The following is a 17638-nucleotide window of genomic DNA, read 5'->3' as shown; positions in this document are numbered from 1 at the left end:
AGCGATAGGGATAGCGATATCACTACATAGTATAAAACAAAGTCGCTTTCTATGTCCCTATGTCCCTTTGTATGCTTAAATCTTTGAAACTACGCAACGGATTTTGATGCGGTTTTTTTTTAATAGATAGAGTGATTCAAGAGGAAGGTTTATATGTATAATAACATCCATTAAATAGTGGAGAAGTACTGTTATTTTTGAGGTTTCTAATGTGATGTCGTAAATAATTACATGCGGGTAGATTATATTTATTTTTCTACCCCGAACATTTATATAAATTAATATCGGGTAGTTTTGTGTTGTTTACATCTCCGGTGACATTTTGCTGGGACGTCAGTCTTCCGCGACCACGGCCAGTGCAACCTGGCCGAAACGTTGGGAAAAAAGGTAAAAATAATGTTAATTAATCGCTTTCGACCTGTATGTGACTTTAAATATGTGTACAAAGCGCGAGAACTTAGTATTATCTTGATAAGGGATAGGGATAGCGATAGGGATAGCGATAGGGATAGCGATAGCCATAGCGTTAGCGATAGGGATAGAGATAGGGATACGGATACGGATACGGAAACGGATACGGATACGGATAATATGGGTATCGTTAGAGGGATACGGATAATCGGTCGGCGGTCTCTTACAATCAAAGTGCTCTAAGACGATCGTTGTTTGCTTGCTTGAAGATTACGTTTGCGATAAGTATAAGCAAAATGTAAAAAATTGTAAGGGATAATAGAAAAAAGTACTTTTTACCCACCGATCATATAGTGTCGAAATACGGGCTATGTGGGATGTTTATAAAGGTTTCCCCAGCGTATATAGAATTACCTACGCTGTGGTCGATGTGTAATATTTCTACAATCATTGCAAGCAAAAGTATTATGTGCAATCGAAATAATCGCAGATAAATATACCAGAGAAACCTAAGGATCCAAATGAAAATCTTAATGAATACTTTTATTACGCGGGCGAAGCCGCGGGTAAAAGCTAGTCAAGTATAAACTTTATCATGTCGTTGCATTTTTTGTATAGTAGATACAATGCAACACACAAATATTTACCGTTTGAGACTTTCTTTAAATTTCATGAATGATCAGGGGGCCGATTTTTGAGTCTCACTGTCACTAAAATACCGGTCGAAAACGGTGAATTGCCTATTATTTTCAGTGACAATTTTCTGAATTCGAACGCCGTGAGACTCAAAAATCGGCCCCCAGATCTCTAGAACGCTCCCAGGAACTGCGTAGAATTAATGATGTCAATATTTAATTACGCGCCTAACCAAATAAGGTGGACAAAGAATCGCCAAGGGACCTAACCTAGCAGCAAATATTACACAGGCTAATATTAATTTAACCTACTCACGCGACGTGGTCAAATACTTAACCGATTTAGGGACAAGGTTGGTTCACGGACGACACGAAGAGTCGAAGAGTAACTATAATGAGTGAGTAATTTTAATCGTACCTATTATGTACTTACATCAAATACATCATGTACAAGTGCCTACGCCTACATTCCTACAATAATATTGATTTGAATAGATTGGGGATTCACCCACGATCGCGTATGTAATGTTACCAACTTAGTATAATAAGCAGGGGTAATAAGTAATAATAAGTATTACAATAATCATATTATATAACCTAACCACAAAATTAAAATTTTGAAAAAACCCCCGACCGCGACCTAGTGGACCGATTTTCATGAAACATGGCTAAGAACACTCCCGACTAACTCAGCTTTCAGACAAAAAAAACTAAATCAAAATCGGTTCATCCCTTCGAGAGCTACGATGCCACAGACAGACACACACAGACAGACAGACAGACAGACAGACAAACAGACAGACAGACAGACAAACATACACATTACACACAGACAGACACGTCAAACTTATAACACCCCTTCGTTTTTGCGTCGGGGGTTAAAAATAGCCTAGCCTAAGAGTTAAAATGAATAAAGAGAAAGAGAAATAACAATATACATGTTATGTATGAATGAGACTCATGTAAGTATTAAGACTTTTTTCTCCTACGGAATCAAAAGAGCGCATGATTTTGAATAGAAAAAGTATAAATAGTAAAATAACAAAATAAAAATCTGCCCACCTGATACCTGACTACAAATAACATATTTATTTATAGTATGTTTTCATCAAAAGTAGGTACTACGCCATACACTTTTTTATGCAAAAACTAAAACGTTCCATAATATTTTCAATGGGCAGTACGCAGTTTAAAATATAGATTATAGTTAGGATATGAAATTGTGTTTGTGTCGTAGCACCGAAGAGCTCAGCATAACACATTTAATAATAGAAGCGATGATAACAACAAACAAAACCGGTTAGAATCAAGTTATTTAAAAAGCAGATAACCAAACTTATCAGTAAGTAATACAATCAGCAATCACGCCACGCAACAGGACATCACCAGTAATCAGTTAAGTAAATTTTATCGATTACGTCAACCGTTTCGTGTTTATCTACCATCGACCTTCCTTCACGTTCAGGTTTTTGGTAATTTTGTTCTTTTTCGGTAATGTATGGATTGCTCAAACCGCTACTTAGATATGATAGATTGGTATTATCTAACAAAGGTTAGCGAATGAACGACCGATTCGAACCAGTGTGCGTAGCCGAATGCACAAACGCTCACGATAATATCTCTTTCGTAGCTATCTATCTCTATCGCTCTTGCATATTGGCGCGATAGAGCTAGACTACATTTCTGCGGCGCTTCGCATGGCAGTTTATAGTGCGAAACCACTCGAAGTGCCCGAAATTTAAGTCTGATTTGGACAGATCTAAAATTCTCATTGTACAATGTTCGTATTGAGTCGATCGATTGATTTTGTAGTTACAGTAGTTAGGAATCCAATATAGAATCAGAACTTACTATTTTTACCCGACTACGGCAACGCAAAAGGAGGGTTATGATTTTGACCGGTACGTTTAAACAATCTAATAAATCTAATTGTACTTAAAGCTTTTGAAGTTTTTTTTTTATCTTGGTGTTGGATATAAAACTTGTTATCAATACTATAAGGCCACAACATTTGAAGAAATGAGAAATAATTGTGTGCGTGACCTCAGCTGTAGTTCTGATACCACCAATCAACTCTATTTATTACTGTATTAAACAATAGTTAATGAAAAAGCGTCGGTGACATCACTCCACAGTGACACGCGAGTGGAACATCAGACAAAACCTTTATTGAAGTAAATACAAGGCAAAGTTCGCCTACGTTAAATACGTAATAAACATTATATGTAAGTCTGTTAATATGTTGATATATAAGTAAAATATCGTTGATTATCGTCAGGTAACAGGTGCAATGATTACGAAGTAGTGAAATAATAGTACATTTCGATACAAGTGCGAAAAAGAGGAAGTTCGAAACGAGTGGCGATAAATTAAAACACGACCGGAGGGAGTGTTTTAAATCGACACGATTTACGAATTTCCTTTTCGCACGTGTATCGAACGACGTTTTCAGTACAGATGGACCTCCGAAGTTTCGACCTGACATATAATGAACCACTTCTCGCACTAGTGCGTAAAAAAAACACCATCTGTACTGAAAAAATATATGTACCTATCAATTGAAATTAAAAACATAACAATAATAACCTATTGTATTAAGGCATAATTATAGTGTCTGTTTAGTAGGTCGTAAAGTGCATTTATAATTATAATACATTGATGAATATAATATGACAACGTTTAGTAAAAAAACATATAATTACGTATATATGTATAGTCTCACAACTATGCTACTGACTGCTATGCTTAGCTTAAGTGCGTTTTCACACTATCCGATCCGATATCGGATGTCGGACCGATATCCCATACATTACGATCGCCATCTTGGATTTTTTCCATTGAAATCCTGCCAGGGGCGGCTCACTCCGCGATTCTATCGCCGCGCTACAAGTACATCCTGGACGCGAGTTCGCGGCCTACTCAGGGTGGCGCGCGTTCTCAACTTCTCACGGAACGCACGTTCGCACTTTCTATTGTTACTTTACGTCGCGAGGTTTCTTTAAGCGATGTCCGCGTGTGGAATGCTAATAATACTTAGTTAAATAAACATATTAAAAAAAAATACCATAGGACATTCTTACACAGCTACTACTGATAAAGTCCCACGGAAAAGTTCAATAAGGCTTGTGATGTTGGAATTTGAACAAAAATATATAAATACAGTATATATACCTAGAAAGTACCCAAAACTTGAATATAATAGTATAACATTTTATGTGAGTATTAATTCGTTTGAATCATAGGTAACCCTATCACCGGACGCCACGCACGTGCGGCTCGTTTCTTTGTAAGAATTTTGTAGCTATTAAAAAAGGCGGCATTTCGTGAACATCAAAGCAGTGGGCCTTCTGTACTTGTACTATTATATATTCTGTGATCCTGCCGACATCCGATATCGGATCGGATAATGTGAAAACGGCCTAAAATAGTGAGCTCATTTAATCGATTCACTTACACTTCTGAGAAATAAGTGACTATTCGCAAAGCTTATGAATAAATCCACTTTTTTGCTTTATGGAAAATTATAACCTTATAAGGAAAATATATTACGTCATAAGACATCTGAGATCATCGTAGTTTTTCGCTAAGGTTTCGACAACTCGGACCAGTGATTCATTATCCAAGTGGAAAAAAACTCATTATCTTAAATCATTTCGTGGCAGCGGTTTACGATTAATTTGATTATGTTTTTGTGCGAGTAGACGATTGGACACGACATTGATGGCAATGGCAGCCAGCCTGTCGCCGGCCGCGTGAATAACAATGTGATTCGAACCATTGTGGGAACACTATTATGACAATCAGTAGGTATCGCGTGTCTAGGACTATAAGGCTATAAGTCTAACTAGTCTAAGTGTTTATACTCTTTAAATTATACATGCAACGCCAATAAATAATAGGGAGTAAATAACTTATTTTAACGAGTATCCCATAATGAAAAGTAACTTTAAATTAGATTGTAGAACGGTTACTTATTTTGTGAATTCGACAACAGCTAAAAATAACTCTTAATTAAAATAATAAAGAAACAATAATGCCCTACTTAATTAGATTGATCGATATGATAAACAAAATCACAAAATTCGTTACGATAACGTCGATTAAAATGATAAACGAATAAGATAAGAAATCATTCACAAACAAATGACAGTCACATTATTTTTTTCCATTGTTTAAATACATTATACAATGCGAAAACGATTAGGTAGCTATATTATAAAACTAAATATATAGCCTCTTCAGAAATTAAAGGATTAAAGTTAAACTTATTTTTTTTATACTACGTCGGTGGCAAACAAGCGTACGGTCCGCCTGATGGAAAGCAGTCACCGTCACCTATGGACGCCTGCAACTCAAGGAGTGTCACCGTGCGCGTTGCCAACCCATCAGAAACTTGTACACTCCCCTGTGTACCTCCTCAACACAGCAAAAAGGAGATACTAGAGTGTTTCCAGACCGTAAATTCACGATAATATAATTTCGTATGCAGCAATAATAATATACTTTCCCGTACAATTTCGTACAATATTTTGGTCACTAAGTTATCCAATCCTAAGGATAAATATTTTGTCTGAGAGACAAGGTTACCAAAATTGTCTTAACCTGACATAACATTTTTCGTACTTCACCTACATAGGGGTTAGAAACTTGGCATTGGCATGTGAAGTGTTGATTCGCGCGGAGCTTCATAATTTAACTGCATCTCAAAATACGCTACCAAAACAAAACTGTCAATAAACTTCACGAGATAATCGTCGGAATCCAAGGCCAAGCCTTATTTTAGATATTATCTGTCATCAAAGTCATTTGACTGTCTTCGTATACCGTATTGACAGAAGCAACAAGACGATAATAGCCCCATAGGACGCCAATTTAATACGGAAATTGGTTGATAAATATCATTCGCTATTTCGAGACCGTTCAATCAGATCATACGCTAACTAAGCTGGTCGATAGCGTATAAATAATTCAGATGATGGATCTGGAATTGGAATTCAAACACTTGGAAGTGTAAATCAGTCGCCGTGCCGACCAGAAGTGAGGGTTCAACCAGTATATACAAGTAAAGGAAGATCGGCCATTACAAAATATGTTTCTTCCGTACCCGCGTGTTGAAGTTACATCCCGCCCGGGAGCCAATGGGTTGTAATCATATGCAGGCACGAACGAAGGATTCGTCATAAAATATATGGTAATTTCTCCTTCGGTTCGAAAGAAGCAAATTATACCGAAATCAAAATACACGGTCGCATTTCCATCATGGAAATTTACACCTAACTACATAGGTACAACATTTCGTTTCGGCTGTCATAAAATTAACAGACGTTACTCCGCATGTCGACAATGTCGACATACACTTAATACTTAGCAATCAGTGATTTAACACTACTCCACCATTAAATAACAACATGTAATAACTTAGAAAAGACGGCGCATGTCATGTCAGCATGATTTGTGAGAGGAAAGCACGAGAGCGTGCCGTTTAATTACATATGATAACCCCTATGCAAGACATAATTGCTCAGTAATTATGTCTTGCATTAATCTAAGCATCCGAAATCCATCGTGAAGATTCATGGATACATTTCTTGATTAGTCGCCAAAATATGGACGAGTAGGCGATTCAAAGGAAAGCGTTCGAAAGTTTGACTCATTTCGATAGGAACGACAAAAATGTAACCTTCAACGAATTTGTGCATGCATCAAGTCACAAGTGACTGTGCATCAGAAAAATCGGAATACTGAATACACTCAAGAAAATACTGGAATCTCCGATGAACTGGCTGACCTACATTGCTCAACTCGGCAATATTAAAGAGAAATGATTCACTATAACATTTCATCTCCGTCATGCTAGCTGCAGGAATGTATTTCTTGGCGCTGCGCCTTACTGGGGGTTGAAGGAAATTGCATTCACCTTACACTTGTCAAATCTTCGACTGTGTAGCATGGTAGTCGATGACATATTGTTTATATTATAGGTCCTTAAGAGTATTATTATAGGAGGATAAAAATAAACATAACATATGAAGTTGGCACTCTACAATTACCGTTGTGCTTAAAAATAATTTGTTTTGACGTCCATCAACAAGATTGCTCTTTTATCTCGCAAATATTAGCCAGAGCAAACAGTTTGCGTTCTTTTTGGCACAAGCATTAAGATTGCAATCTCTGAAAGAATAATTAGAACGCTGCCTCTATGACTATTTTCGCTGCAAACAATAAATTTGTGTAATTTTGTTAATAGTTGTATAATATTTATTTTAGAGACCGTAACCTGTATTGACATTCACAATACTAGTCAACAACATAGTTTGAGCAAAAACAGTATAAGTGTATGCAGGACTGAAAAACTCAAATTAGTCTACGAACTTGAATATGGAGTAAATATTATTGACATGTCGAGGACAGTAAACATACCTACAGAGAGTTTAAAGTATTGTTTTAAATAGGTGACTTCATTCTCATTGTTCTCTTCAACAATAAATGGTTCAATCGTTTTAATAGTCGTTGACCTCAGATTTGTCTGGACAATATACACCGGTAAAAAGTGGATAAGATAAAACAGATCGAGTCTCAACAGCTAAGCACTGGTGCAGCGATCACGTCCCCGGTGCCTGATAATATTATGTAGGTAGGTAATACCTAGTGTAGTGTAGGTACAGACGTGATGAAAAGTCAAGTTCAACTGACACTTCAGTAGGTATAGGTTAGGTATGATGATGTTTAACGGCATCGGCATCTTAGATTCTTAAGCCGCTTACAGAATCGCGAATTTGAGAGCTCTACAAGCGGCACCAAGGATGCCGCTAAGAAAAGATAAGAGGTTCTCTCAATGCGAAGAATGCTTAGGTAGTTCTTTTCACGTGAACTGTCAATAATATTCTGAATCGAAAATGAAAGGACACAAGAAGAAGATAATAAGACCAGCTGTTACTCAACAATGGCAATAGGAAATGGCAATGGCAAGAGGAAGTTCTAAAGTTATCGCTGAATGATAAACCGACTATACGAGTAAGAGACGTCTACGTTCCGTAGTAATAAAATCTATTGAAAAGTAGGAAACACGCCTAATGTAAAGTTTATGCAAAATACAAGAACATTCTGTAAATCAATGAAGAGTATCCGGGAAGTCAATTTGAAGTACTTAAGACTTTTCCTAGTTGGCGTTCGTCGTAGTTTCTAATTTGGGCTCTTAAAGTTAGGTGATGGGTAGGTGTAATTTTTTTCGGGGGTTTGCTATGAGGTTAAATTCATTTATAGATGTTGTTTCAAAAACATGTGATGGATCGGACCGTTGATCAAGATCGCTAAGAAGAACGGTTGTATTGGACAACGCCTGAACGGTAAAAACGGAAACGGCAAAGGAGACACTTTTGCCTACCAGTCTCCAGAATGCGTACTAGGATGCGAAAATTCTTCGTTATGGCCTACACGTAAAACGACAGATGGGTTGCCAGCCTGCCACCGCTGTATTCGATTTCGTCTGAAATAAGTATTTGACACGAGTCACAACAATGCTTGTGAAAACAATAAAACCCTCCTTATCGCTCACACTTTTGTGTAACTCCCCGCGCCGTCAAAACCAGTTCGATATTGAGCAATTGTAAGGTATGTTAAGCTATCTCTTGCAGTAATTGGAGGGGACTCGCGTCTCAATGAGAATATTACTGCACTTCGAATCGTAGACCTTCAATTGACAAGCAGGAAGTAATGAAATGTTGTTCAAACGATAACCGTTCCACTGCAGCGATATGCCTAGCCGGATTTGTCCCAGTGGATCAATAAAGTCGATTATTTATGGTCCGATACGGGATAGGGGAAATGACAGTTATATCGATCGATCTATTTAAATTGCTCCAGAAAGTCACTCCGTTGCCGAGACATGTAGAATTTAAGAGTACGTCAGACTGCATGCTGATGTTCAATTGCGATGCTGTCACTTAGTCTTCGAGTATCAAAGTTCAAAGGGCCGCCTACTCTGTTTACTTTTGCGCTTTGACTTATAAATAGCAGTCGGGTGAATAGTGTAAGGTTTCCTTATGCAAACAACTAAAATGAAAACATACAACAACAGATACAAGTACAATTATAACGATCGTCACGGTGTTGAAGTGGGTTGGGGTTATCCTGTCTTCTTTATTTACTAGACATTGATTTGCCAACAATATTGTCGAGCGGAAATCGTAAACCTGCGATTATTTAATGATTATACGCACAGACTAACCGACTTAGTGGCACTAAAACGCACAATCAATCGACGACTGCTAGTCTAGTCTTGCAATCATCTCAAATATCAACGCTACCGAATGAATAAAATGAACGACTGCAGAGACAGTGTTAGTTGACACAGTCACAAAGGAACCCTTAACCTTTCTGTCAGCGACAAAGGAGCGTAAACAAAGCCGACAAACGTTATTCAGCATGCGGAAGTTGCGTAAGGCACGTAGATAATTTAATGAAATGCCTGAGCATTCTTACAAGTGCTGTTTATGCGGTTCAGTTCCTAAGTATTGAGCTGACGTAAGGAGTATTCTTAAAGGATTATTACTTATAACTAGCGTAACAGTAGGCAATTGATCTTATTTTCAGAAGAGTCAATCGTTAATTTAATTTACCTGATAAAAAGTTAGATACCTACGACAAAAATCAAGGGATCAGTACCTGCTTTAAAAATATCTAAGTCGTTTGAACTGAAATATATTTAATATATAAAGAAAAAAAGCGACGAAGCTTGGCAGTGGCGCACTCGCGGGTTGTAGGGGAAGGTTTTTGAATTAATTAAATGCAATACGAGGAAAGCTAACAACTCTCTCTACACCACCAGTAGGTATACGTATACGCTATGACTTGTCACGGAATAAAATTCAAGAAAATGTTGCAATTAGATTTTATTTCACTTTTTGCTGATAAGTCGGACCAAGCAAACATATATAGTACAATAACGTACGAATGTTTCAATAACAACGGGTGTAATGCGTAAATCACATCATAAATTACAAATTCTTATAGAAATTAAATGTACAATATCTTCCACTCTTTGTTCTCTCATTGAGATAACTGAGACGGACTCAAGAGTTTTCGAATTCGCATCCATAATGTACTAGTATCTTGAGTTCTTGACAGGCTAAGTGCAGTCAACAGTCCAATTTACGTAAGCCCACACTGCATCTTGTCTATACTTTTGCAATAGTGAGCGGTGCATAGGTGCTAATCTTAGGATGCAACTCATGCAACCTTGGGAACAGGAGGCCTACTTTTCAAGTCTACAATTTGCGTTGGGAACTTAGAAATCAAGTAGTTTAGATTAATGTTGTAACCTGGGAAGGTTATTTACAAGTAATTAAAGGGACTGTACTCTGTAAATGTGTTTTTAATTGTGCTTCTATAATGCTCGCGTACTCCAGTATTTCTAATGTTTCTATACCTACAGACTTCATACTTCATGTATTAATATTCCTTCCACTAGGAAAGGATATTTTCTTGCGTTGCGGGAGGTAATTTGCGATTAACAGGCTGGGTGATATCCTGATATCTTAGAAAACTTGGAAATCAAACTAAATGTTTCTAATAGTAAGTATTTATTACAATTTATAAACGTTTTAGATGCTCCCTTCTGGGTCGAACCGATGTATATTTTTCATCTACATACATTATTTACCTTCATTGTTTCAATAGCCTTTATGTATTGTCTGAAACTTCAACCTTAATATGTTTTAGTGATATAAATGTTTGTTGTTCAAGAGTCAGCCTTCAGCAGATTACTGAATAATTATTTACAAAGATCACAACCAGTCCGAGTACTGCGTATACCTAAAGATTCTTCAAAAACAATAACATTCTTGTCATGTAGGTTATTTATATGTTATCATAACATTATCGTTTGTTATCGCCCTATGCAACAGCTTTGTTTTTATTCAAATTGTATAAATAAAACAGTTCGCAAATCCGTTAATCTTAAATGGTTTAAGAATGCTTCACATGGCGACTTAGGGACAGGGAAAGATGGGTAATAATGATTTAAACTAACACGATTTCCATTCATAATTATTATAACTAAACCCTAACCGTGTAAAACTTGTAAGTTTATATTTGGCCCGACTAAGTTTTACGCGATTCCCGTTCTAAAAATTAATTTAAAGATGGGTAATATCCATATCGAATGGCCACGTTGTGGTCACAATTTCTCAAAATTAAAAGCAAAACTTTTAGGAAAAACCCTACATGGACATGTATGCCAAAATAATTTTCTCGAGAACTTCTCGAGATCGTTGGCAGTCTGGCGTTGCATGTCTAAAGAGCCCCTATGTTTCAATCAAGTAAAATAAAGACGTTTTCATCTGCAATGCTAACAGTTCACACTTATATCAGTAGAAGCATAAGAAGCCTTTAGGCGTTGAATGCCAGATATATTCATTTATTTCTTTTTAAAACCATTACGTTTGAATCTTGACAGGACCCGAAAGACTATAATGGCAAGCGAATGATGATGACGTTTAGAGTTCAAAACTCTCAATTGTCAATGAAGAACCGAAATGTATTGAAGAAAACAATAGCGCCGATCAGTTAGTTCCAAGTGTTTATTTATAAATCTACGCAGAACTGAGATCGTAAATAATAATAACCCATCTGGGATTGGTGGGCTCTGGAACCCGCTGTTTCACTGTTTGTATGTTAATTTCTCCGAGCGTGGTATAAAACGTGACATCGAGATCTTACGACAAACCAGTTCAGAAAAACAACGGATTGCAGTTGATTCATGCACAGATTTAGGTTGTAAATTCGTTGTTACTAAAGCACCGTTATAATAAATACATAGATTTAGAGATACTAAGCTAGATTGAGTAGTTAGACCAAAAAGTATGTCCACATGAGAGGGCATTGTTTGGGCTGGTGTCCCTCTCGCACTTACTGACAATGTCAACATAACATTATTCAGTGACGTCATCGCTGTCATAAATTGGGGATACCAGTCAATATTCAAAGTTACTACCAAATCTACTAATACCCAATTGAAGGTTTTTTTTAATTAAGCAAATCTTTGATTTATTGGCATCAAAATAATTACATTGTAATTATTTGCCAATTCTTTAAAATATATCGAAACTCTAGTCTGAATATAACACTAAAATAATATAAGAAGTTATAAAGTCAGGTAATAAACAGATAAAGTCAGGTAAATGAACAGAAACATAAACAGGTAATAAAATACTACTACTATGGTAACCTCATTAACACTGGCCACACGTGCGAGAGAGACACCAGCCCAAACGATGCCCTCTCATGTGGACCGTTTTCGCTGGTCTGATACGTTCGCCTTTCTGTCTTAGTGATAAGGTTCAATTTCGCATGGCAAAAATTGTGATTACGCTGTCCCCAGTAAAGGTCTTTGAATAAATACGATCAAATCTGCGTGAACCATGGGGCGTACCTAATAGATAATAAGTAGTGGTGTAAAAAAAGTTACATTTGAAGAAAGTGGAGAAAAAAATAACAATTTTTTATAATGCCCAAAACCACGTCATTTTTATTCTATAAGTCTAACTAAACAAGAAAGGAAGCACTATTAGAAACTGGAAAGCAGGAAACGAGAGATCTTTTGTTTTCTGTATGACCCAGTATAGCTCTTTCATAATAACTAATATGTACTTCCTTTATGTCACGTTCTTCCGCTTAATCACGAGATTACAATTTTATGATTATAGGAGATTATAATAGAAGTTTCGCAACCAACAGAGAACAGGTGTCCTTCTATTATAAGATCTTATGCAAGAATTTCATAATTATAATGATTCTTTATTCATATTCACGCTTTATTTTACTAAATATTAACCTCGTAAGGCCCAACGTTCATTACAATGTACATAGTTGTTGCAATCTAATTTGAATCTTTCATGAACCTAATAAAGTTTTCTTTTGTTTCATTCGTTTTTGAAACAAACGAAATTCTTACCAATCTACTTATAGAACAGGGCTCAAATTAAAAATAGGAAAACTAACTATGGTGGGCCTTACAAGGCTATCCCAGTAACCCTCAATAGTACTGATGTGCCAACGAAAAGTTTCCAAAATAGCAAAATTTTCAATTGGAAAAATTCAGAAACTTTCCTCAATTTAGTATGGAGATTGAAAGTATCCATTTCCTAAATGTAACTGTCAACATTCCTCGTGAAACTTTCATGAAAGTTCCAAAAAGTTTTGTTTTTTGGAAATTTTTCGCAACCCATGCTTCAGTGTCAGTGCAGTAGGTACTTCATTGCAGTGACTCATATTAAAACCGGCCAAGAGCGTGTCGGGCCACGCTCAGTGTAGGGTTCCGTAGTTTTCCGTATTTTTCTCAAAAACTACTGAACCTATCAAGTTCAAAACTATTTTCCTAGAAAGTCTTTATAAAGTTCTACTTTTGTGATTTTTTTCATATTTTTTAAACTTATGGTTCAAAAGTTAGAGGGGGGACGCACTTTTTTTTCCTTTAGGAGCGATTATTTCCGAAAATATTAATATTATCAAAAAACGATCTTAGTAAACCTTTATTCATTTTTAAATACCTATCCAACAATATATCACACGTTGGGGTTGGAATGAAAAAAAATATCAGCCCCCACTTTACATGTAGGGGGGGGGGGGGGGGTACCCTAATAAAACATTTTTTTCCATTTTTTATTTTTGCACTTTGTTGGCGTGATTGATATACATATTGGTACCAAATTTCAGCTTTCTAGTGCTAACGGTTACTGAGATTATCCGCGGACGGACGGACGGACGGACGGACGGACAGACAGACATGGCGAAACTATAAGGGTTCCTAGTTGACTACGGAACCCTAAAAATTGACCATTTAGTAATTAAGTGAGTAAAATAATAAGTAGTGAGGTACCTTCTCGCAAATCAACTTCTGATCAATCATGATAAAAAAATTGATCATACTTAACCTTAAGCTGTCTTTAAGTGTTATTCATGAACATTTTACAAACCTGAATTAACTAATAATTGTTTGTCTTTATCTGTCAAGTTGATTTAGATAATCTGTGAGTAAGGGATAAAACACTTTTTTTAACTATCAGTTCAGTGACTTTTTTATGAATAAGGGGGTTATTTTATAAAAACCCATCCAAAGTCAGGAGGGCACAACTTACAGATCACATCTAAATATAAACAGAGTAGCAAACACAAGCAGTAGAAAATAAAATAATAATTGTGTCGGTTCCAAAGAAATCTAGCCAGTATGTTTGGCATTGCAGATGATTATAATTAAACCTCACAGTGGCAACGGAATGAGTTATTTTGGTTACTCATATTCTTAGCTTTAACAAATTGGAGAGCTTGTTGAGATTGGTATTTTAAAATCTACAACTGTTCATCTACATTCTAAATGTTTATAGTTTTATACTTCTAGTTAGTTGCCACGCCGCCATCGTAGGCTTTATCGTAGTATCTTTGCCTTTGGCTAGTCTGTGGCCAAGAGTAAGCCCATTTATAATAATAAAAAAAATAGTTATTATACATATATAAATTTTGGTTTGGATACAATGATTCATAAATAATTTAGGATAATAAATAAAAATTACTAATCTCACTGTCCACGGCCCTAAGTCATGCGGCCCCGGTAGGCCTAAGAAGTGCTGGCTGGATGTTGTGGGAGCGGACATGCAAGAGAACAATCTCATGCCTAAGGATGTCGAAGACTGGGCAAAGTGGAGAAGACTGAGCAGGAAAGCGGACCCTGGCGCTAGGCCGGGAAAACGCAAGGTTGAAGAAGAAATAAGAATGACTAATAAAGTAATGATGATAATCATTGTCATATTAAGGAAAAATAATATTGATTTTGTTCAATATCTTGTAGATGTAGTGTATCGCTGATGCGTTCATTCAGCCCAATTCCCAAGTTCAATATCTTTCCTTTGGCACTGGTCCCACCGCGAGCTAGTAAACTATGAGCTATCGGCTATAAAAACGAACAAAAGATAATCACTCCTGTGTAAATAAAAGAGACACGGCGATGTTTATAGTTACTCGCCCAGCGGTGAGCTATCAATATCGCCGTGTCTCTTTTATTTGCAAGGGAGTGCTTATCTTTTGTTCGTTTTTATAGCCGATAGCTCATAGCTTACTAGCTCGCAGTGGGACCAGTGCCTTTAGTTGGGATAAATCCTGTTAATGAAGCAGGAATATTACCTTAGAAGTTATTTTAGCCTACATTTTAAATTCCCATCTATACTTTTACAGCTTTTATAACAATAACACTTGAATCTCTTATTCTGTGATTCGTACTTGTCTATTTCCTAATTACCTATGCATACTGTGTTAAAAAAAGAAAATTTATATTTTGACATAAAATAATGAAAAACATATTAAAACTACTTTAAGAATAAAGTATTTTAAGAATAAAGCATTATCACTATTATCAGTGTCTATAAAATAGATTCTATCAAATAAGAGGAAAAATATTAGTAGTTTGAAATAATGCCATGTATATTATAACGGAACATCCGCCCCAATTATGTTCCTAGTCTTTTAGTGGAATAGGGATATTTCAATTTAGTATTAACCATATTTAGGTACGCTGCATCAAAAGTATGGAACAATATACCACCACCTATAAGAAATAAGCGTTGTTTGAGTACGTTTAAAAAGTACTGCAAGAATTTTATATTTAATAAGCAAAAGGAAATGGCCAATGTACGTACCTAACTAACCTAAGTAAAAAAAGTGAAGTGCTATCGTAATTGTTTTTTTTATTTTTTATTTTAAGAATAGGTTTTTATTTTTCATTCTGTATTAAACCTGAAATTGTGCGGAGTTAATTTAGTTTTATTTAATCCGAATATGTTTAGTTCGTAGTTTGGTTTGGGCTGAAAAACAGCGCTGCAGTGTCGCAGATGTTATGTTGATGCTGTTCAGCATTATGCTGACGCTCAAACCATTTGCCACAGCAAATGTTTTGTTAAAAATAGTATAATTACGTCAATGACCAAAACAGTTACAGTAATTTAAGATTTAGATTAAGTATATACAGTACTGGACAAAATTCTTCATACACCGACATACAAAATAAACTTTCTATCATAATTTCTTTACCCTTAAACTTAACATCACAGTTGTATTGGAAAACTTTTAACTAATTTCATGGCGTACAACATACAGACAATAACATATCAATGATCGTACAATTATTTTTTTACATGAGTATAAATATAAATATCAGTACTTTTGGCTCTGGACAAATTTGATCATACAGTAATTAAAATACGAATGAAATGCAATGTAGTAGTGTGTATGGCTGTCATCTGCTTTAGATATCGCTGATTGTCTCGGAGGAACATTTTATGTTAGAAACTGAAAGTATTTATCTAACCCAAGCTTTTTCCTGTGTGTCTACTGAAGTAGGCAAAGTGGGTATAATTCAGAATGACATTTGATATTTTCTTTATTTTTCCAAAAACTTCCTTAAATTTTGGCTTGGATTGATTACATGAGACTATGTTAGCCATTCAAGCTATTCATACATATTAATCATAACAAACGCATGAGATATACATACTGGTATTATCTTTCAGCCATCGCCCGTCTGAATATATATGAAAAGATGACTGAAAGAAAATACTAGTATGTCTATTTCATGCGTTCGTTGTGATTCATAGGATTAAGTAGCTTCAATGGCTGATATAGTCTCATGTTATCAATCCTAGCCAAAATTTAAGGAAGTTTTTGGAAAAACAAAGAAAATATCAAATGTTATTCTGAATTATACCCACTTTGCCTACTTTAGTAGGCACACAGGAAAACTTCTGTACTTAAATGCACAAGCCTTCAGAGAAATTAAGTGTTAAGAAATAAATATCCCTTAAGTTTATAAAAGACAGTAAGTGACGGTTATCGTCTTAATATATAATTATTAATTGTTAATATTACACTGAAATAAAATGTTAGACTTAGGTGTAATGTAATGTTAGCATTAGTGCAAGATTTTGTCTGTTTTTAGGCCTCTAAAAATGAACCTTTTATGAAAGTAACTATCCCCAAATTTCGCTTAAATTAAAGAGCAAACTAAAAACTAAAATGCTTACCTTACTTGACGTAGTCTTCAAGGTAAACTCCAAACAGCTGAGAAAGTTTTTAACATTCAAAATTTTATCATACACCAATGATATGAATGACAAGTGACACGAAGAACTTCACGGTAGATTTTTCTTTCAAATTACTTATGTTTCAACACACGGTTGATATATTCCTATAAATTTTACTTATTAAACGTTTTGTAGAGAATTATAAATTGATTTCATATAATGTTAAGGATTTAAATCCAGTTGAAACTCAAGAAATACAAAATTTTTAGTACTTTCCAGACACGAGACTTTTTTTACTCGATCATTCATAGACAATACAGACTGATGTCGTATATTTTTTATTGAGTAAAGGCTTCTATAGATTACGGTACCGAAACCAAACCGCAAAATCAGTGGGCAGAATTGTATGCGTCCACGGGCGACAAACTCGCTCGTCGACTTTTTTGTCGCACACATCCAATCCATGGTACGGTACGACCTTGGAGTTTTTTCACGTGAGAGCGAGAAAAAGCTCTTTCCCGCTCC

General features: G+C 35.8%; 1 protein-coding gene across 2 annotated transcripts in view; it reads right to left on the bottom strand.

The window, feature by feature from the left end:
* LOC125230161 (inositol hexakisphosphate kinase 2) overlaps positions 1–17383 on the bottom strand; it is a 61045-nt gene extending 43662 nt beyond the window's left edge. For both annotated transcript variants that reach the window (XM_048135215.1, XM_048135216.1), the window contains exon 1: positions 17114–17383. The gene's annotated coding sequence lies outside the window, so the exon portion shown is untranslated. The remainder of the gene's footprint in view (positions 1–17113) is intronic.
* Between the last annotated feature and the right edge of the window lie 255 nt (positions 17384–17638).

Source organism: Leguminivora glycinivorella, chromosome 10 (assembly GCF_023078275.1).
Source record: "Leguminivora glycinivorella isolate SPB_JAAS2020 chromosome 10, LegGlyc_1.1, whole genome shotgun sequence".
NCBI classification, from domain to species: Eukaryota; Metazoa; Arthropoda; class Insecta; order Lepidoptera; family Tortricidae; genus Leguminivora; species Leguminivora glycinivorella.
Note: the sequence above shows the minus strand (reverse complement) of the source record. Positions and strands in the feature narration are given on the sequence as shown.